We start from the raw sequence: 6,271 nt of genomic DNA on the forward strand, positions 1-6,271 counted from the left end.
GTAAAATTCCGAATATAACCAAAATATACCAATTCATAGATGAGTTAACTTGGCTTCATGGAAAAAATAATGTCATGTAAATGAGTTAACTTGGCTTTCTACCCTTGAATCCACATAGGAAACTTTGTACTAATAAAGTATAATGATCACCCGAGTTATTACACCAACAAGTCTGTCACTTACGTGTGGTTCCCATGCGTGAGGTCCCACACTTCAGTGAGCACAAGTTATGTGCGGTAGGTAGGCAAACTCCCATCTTCTTTGTCAAGAGAAGACGCATCAAGACTCCCCCCTCTCTCTCTCCCTCTCTCTATCCAGTTATCCACCTCCGATGGCTGCCGGTTTTGGCAGGGCGTTTCTAGCTCAGCTCGGAGGCCATGGTGTGCACGCACTATAGCCATGTTGATTTGGTCGCGCTAAGTGGTTCGTCCCCGGCTGCGACGAGGATCAATCTGGGTGGTGGTTGTTGCTGCTTGTGATGGTAAAGCACACGTCCGTTGGGAACCCCAAGAGGAAGGTATGATGCGTACAGCGACAAGTTTTTTCCTCAATAAGAAACCAAGGTTATCGAACCAGTAGGAGTCAAGAAGCACGTTGAAGGTTGATGGCGGCGGAGTGTTGCGGCGCAACACCAGGGATTCCGGCGCCAACGTGGAACCTGCACAACACAACCAAGATACTTTGCCCCAACTTAACAGTGAGGTTGTCAATCTCACCGGCTTGCTGTAACAAAGAATTAGATGTATAGTGTGGATGATGATGTTTGCAGAAAACAGTAAGAACAAGTATTGCAGTAGATTGTATTCGATGTAAAGAATGGACTGGGGTCCACAGTTCACTAGTGGGGTCTCTCCCATAAGATAAATAGCATGTTGCGTGAACAAATTACAGTTGGGCAATTGACAAATAAAGATAGCATGACAATGCACATACATGTTATGATGAGTAGTGTGAGATTCAATTGGGCATTACGACAAAGTACATAGACCGCTATCCAGCATGCATCTATGCCTAAAAATTCCACCTTCAGGCTATCATCCGAACCCCTTCCAGTATTAAGTTGCAAACAACAGACAATTGCATTAAGTATGGTGCGTAATGTAATCAACAAATACATCCTTAGACATAGCATTGATGTTTTATCCCTAGTGGCAACAGCACATCCACAACCTTAGAACTTTCCGTCATCGTCCCGCATTTAATGGAGGCATGAACCCACTATCGAGCATAAATACTCCCTCTTGGAGTTACAAGTAACGACTTGGCCAGAGCCTCTACTAATAACGGAGAGCATGCAAGATCATAAACAACACATAGATGATAGATTGATAATCAACATAACATAGCATTCACTATTCATCGGATCCCATCAAACGCAACATGTAGCATTACAAATAGATGATCTTGATCATGTTAGGCAGCTCACAAGATCCGACAATGATAGCACAATGAGGAGAAGACAACCATCTAGCTACTGCTATGGACCCATAGTCCAGGGGTGAACTACTCACACATCACTCCGGAGGAGACCATGGCGGTGAAGAGTTCTCCGGGAGATGATTCCCCTCTCCGGCAGGGTGCCGGAGGCGATCTCCTGAATCCCCCGAGATGGGATTGGCGGCGGCGGCGTCTCTGGAAGGTTTTCCGTATCGTGGCTCTCAGTACTGGAGTTATTATCGACGAAGGCTTATGTAGGCGGAAGGGTAGTTCAGGGGGCGCCACGAGGGGCCCACACGCTAGGGCCGCGCGGCCCCAGGCCTGGCCGCGCCGCCCTACTGTGTGGCCGCCTCGTCGCCCCACTTCGTTTCCCTTTCGGACTTCTGGAAGCTTCGTGGAAAAATAAGATCCTGGGCGTTGATTTCGTCCAATTCCGAGAATATTTCCTTACTAGGATTTCTGAAACCTAAAACAGCAGAAAACAGCAACTGGCTCTTCGGCATCTTGTTAATAGGTTAGTGCCGGAAAATGCATAAATATGACATAAAGTGTGTATAAAACATGTGTTTATCATCATAAAACAAGCATGGAACATAAGAAATTATCGATACGTTGGAGACGTATCAGCATCCCCAAGCTTAGTTCCTACTCGTCCCGAGTAGGTAAACGATAACAAAGATAATTTCTGAAGTGACATGCTATCATAATCTTGATCAATACTATTGTAAGCACATGTAATGAATGTAGCGATCCGAAGCAATGATAAAGACAATGAGTAAACAATTGAATCATATAGCAAAGACTTTTCATGAATAGTACTTTCAAGACAAGCATCAATAAGTCTTGCATAAGAGTTAACTCATAAAGCAATAAATTCAAAATAAAGGCATTGAAGCACTACAAGAGGACCCCTCCTACAACAACAGATATATCTGTATCTAAATGTCAATATAGGCGTTGCTAACGCCTCTACCAACGAATAAAGATACGTTGCGTTTTTGGGTGTTGCAAGGGTACAATGCAACGCATAGAGACCCGTTGGTAACCCATTGATTAAGGGTTGCAAAATAACAACGGAGTTCAAGCAACAATTGTATACGTTGGTAGAAAATATGAAGTATATAACCGTTATTTTAAAATAAATTTGATTTTTTGTCAAAATAAATTATTTTTGGACTGCGTTTGTTTGAGCACTAACTCTGTTTTTGTTAACACAAGAGAATATTGTTTAGAAGAGAGAGACATAACCCAACAAACAAATAATGGAATATTGCATTCCTTGAAGAAATATTTCATGTACATTATTTTAATCACTACCACAATACATGAAAATAATCCAAAGGGTACACAGCTTACAATCTTGATTCAGAATATTAAAATCTAACTATTCCTATATATCTAGTAATATTCTGCATTTAGATATGTTCCAGGCTTGTATCCAAGTATAGAAAGTCCTTCTGATCCGCTAGTCCTGCAATAAAAAAATCCCTATTAAGTATGATAGTGGAAAATCATGGGAAGGAATAGTGAATCCAATTACTATTTGCACAGCACGTCGGAAAAAAATACTGTAAGATTTATTAGAAAGTCATATGCAAGATTCCTCATTTTAAGCATATGTTTCTCCTTTGTTGTCATATAACATCTTAAGATACAGAAAACAACCCTAGGAACGAAGAACTATAAGTACGTAGTACCAAAAATTACTAGTCGATTAATATATGCATATCCTGGTAGAGCGTTCATGACAAAGTTGATCCTGCAGCTTATGTTTATCTGCACTCTAACAATGTGCTTATTATTAACTGCCCCAACTCCCAGTAACCAGATTAAGTATTGATTAAATATAAAATATCTACATAACTAGGAAGAACTACCACAGCGAGCAAATATTTTTCTTGATAAACTTCATAAACTACAACATGTTAATTATCTGCCTAGTTTTTGTTTAGGTACATATAACAGGTGCGTCATGATAAATAAGCTAGTGTTATATAATAATTTATTTTTCTTTTCATAAACTTATAGTCAATATGAAGCAATGGCGAACTGAATCAAGCTACGAGAAATAAGATTTAAGCTGGCCTACTGCAATCAGTGGGGTGTCGAGCATGCTGTGTAGCTTCATCTTCATGGGATCCTTGCCTCATTTACCTTCCGTGGGAAAGGAAGATCTGTACAACCACTGACGATAATTGCATATCCCCCGGGGCTTAGTGACTGCTGACCCAATATAAAAATAACAAACAAAATTTGAGAAAGAAGGAGCAGAGAAGGCTACTCACCAGATGTAAGTGCCTGGTCGTCCTCAAGGCATCATAAAAATCATACATGCTCCACCTTTTGCATCACCCATGCGAACGAAAACAACATCAACATCAATGATACGAAACAAGCGCACTGGTCATAGTCTCATACAGTACAAAGGGAAGAAGCCCACTGAAAGAAGAAAATAAATACTGCACACATGAAGAGCTTCTGACGGCAGGAATATGCAAGGATGCACATAAATGCTAGGAAAAAGCTGAGCTGAACACGGATCAAGTATGAGTAAAGGAGAGAGGAATCTGATAGGGGAAATTAGAAATTGTACTTGGAACCTGAACCTCTGCCGCTCCCCTATCCAACCGCGCCCCCGTTCTCCAAATCGCCGCCGCGACTCGTTGAGAGATCGTCCTCCGCGCCATGGAATAGCCAGAATCCATCTTGGCATCATAGGGAACGAATCTGGCAGGGATCTCATGATATGCGACTGCAATCTGCAAACCATGATCGAATCAGCCCTTCGTGATGTCCCTGTTTCTCATCCTAACAATAGAAGGTGAGGATTGGAGGTGTTAGGGTGAGCAGCCATCACCGGCGAGGCAACGGCGAGTGACTCCCTGCAAAGAGAAGGAAGGCGGCTAGGTTTAGGGGAGGGGGGCTAAGATTGTTGGCGTTCCATCGAGGCCGCACCTCATGGGTGGTCGGTTAAAAGAATACGTAAGGAGCTTAATGGGCCAGGCTAGTAAACATTTTTTTCTCCCCGATCTGTATATAGCCAACGGAGGTAGATTGCAACAGATACATCTGTATCTATGTAAAGTTTTGCATCGAATAGTTGGATCGTTGCTAAGTATGCATTGCTATAGGAGGGTTCTTCTTGTAGTGAAGCAACACAAAGGAAGATTAAGTTTCAGTGGTTGCTTTCAACTTGTAACATGTATATCTCATGGATATTGTCAACATAAAGTAATATAATAAGTGCAATAAGCAAGTATGTAAGAATCAATGCACAGTTAACACAAGTGTTTGCTTCTAAGACAGAAAGAAGTAGGTGAACTGACTCAACATAAAAGTAGAAGAAAGGCCCTTCGGAGAGGGAAGCATGGATTGCTATATTTGTGCTAGAGCTTTTATTTTGAAAACAAGAAACAATTTTGTCAACGGTAGTAATAAAGCATATGTATTATGTAAATTATATCCTACAAGTTGCAAGCCTCATGCATAGATTACCAATAGTGCCCGCACCTTGTCCTAATTAGCTTGGATTTACATGGATTATCATCGCAATACATATGTTTTAACCAAATATCACAAAGGGGTACCTCTATGCCGCCTGTACAAAGGTCTAAGGAGAAAGCTCGCATTGGATTTCTCGCCTTTGATTATTCTCAACTTAGACATCCATACCGGGACAACATAGACAACAGATAATGGACTCCTCTTTAATGCATAAGCATTCAAAAAAATATTCTCATAAGAGATTGAGGATTGTTGTCCAAAACTGAAACTTCCACCATGGATCATGGCTTTAGTTAGCGGCCCAATGCTCTTCTCTAACAATATGCATACTCAAACCATTCAACTCATGATAAATCACCCTTATTTCAGAAAAGACGAACATGCATAGCAACTCACATGATATTCAACAAAGGATAGTTGATGGCGTCCCCGGGAACATGGTTATCGCTCAACAAGCAACTTAATAAGAAATAAGATACATAAGTACATATTCAATACCACAATAGTTTTTAAGCTATTTTTCCCATGAGCTATATATTGCAAAGACAAAGAATGAAATTTTTAAAGGTAGCACTCAAGCAATTTACTTTGGAATGGCAGAGAAATACCATGTAGTAGGTAGGTATGGTGGACACAAGTGGCATAGTTTTTGGCTCAAGGATTTTGGATGCATGAGAAGTAATCCCTCTCAATACAAGGCTTAGGCTAGCAAGGTTATTTGAAACAAACACAAGTATGAACCGGTACAGCAAAACTCACATAAAAGACATATTGCAAGCATTATAAGACCGTCTTCCTTGTTGTTCAACCCTTACTAGAAAATATCTAGACCTTAGAGAGACCAATCATGCAAACCAAATTTTAGCAAGCTCTATGTATTTCTTCACTAATAGGTGCAAAGTATATGATGCAAGAGCTTAAACATGAGCACAACAATTGCCAAGTATTACATTATTCAAGACATTCTACCAATTACCACATGTAGCATTTCCCGTTTCCAACCATATAACAATTAACAAAGCAGATTCAACCTTCGCCATGAACATTATAAGTAAAGCCTGAGGACATATTTGTCCATATGCAACAGCGGAGCGTGTCTCTCTCCCACACAATGAATGCTAGGATCCAACTTTATTCAAACAAAACAAAAATAAAAGCATACAGACGCTCCAAGTAAAGCACATAAGATATGATGGAATAAAAATATAGTTTCACTAGAGGAACCTGATAATGTTGTCGATGAAGAAGGGGATGCCTTGGGCATCCCCAAGCTTAGATGCTTGAGTCTTCTTGAAATATGCAGGGATGAACCACCGGGGCATCCCCAAGC

At 40.8% G+C, this 6,271-nt stretch overlaps 1 long non-coding RNA gene across 1 annotated transcript; it reads right to left on the bottom strand.

Annotated features, from left to right (window-relative positions):
- Window positions 1-2,700: 2,700 nt before the first annotated feature.
- Window positions 2,701-4,345, bottom strand: LOC139831858 (uncharacterized). Its single transcript, XR_011746158.1, has 3 exons — window positions 3,723-4,345; window positions 3,527-3,622; window positions 2,701-2,908 (listed from the first exon to the last, which is right to left on the bottom strand). It is a non-coding gene; the product is annotated as an uncharacterized lncRNA (long non-coding RNA).
- Window positions 4,346-6,271: the final 1,926 nt, after the last annotated feature.

This window comes from Lolium perenne, chromosome 5 (assembly GCF_019359855.2).
Source record: "Lolium perenne isolate Kyuss_39 chromosome 5, Kyuss_2.0, whole genome shotgun sequence".
Lineage (NCBI taxonomy): Eukaryota > Viridiplantae > Streptophyta > Magnoliopsida > Poales > Poaceae > Lolium > Lolium perenne.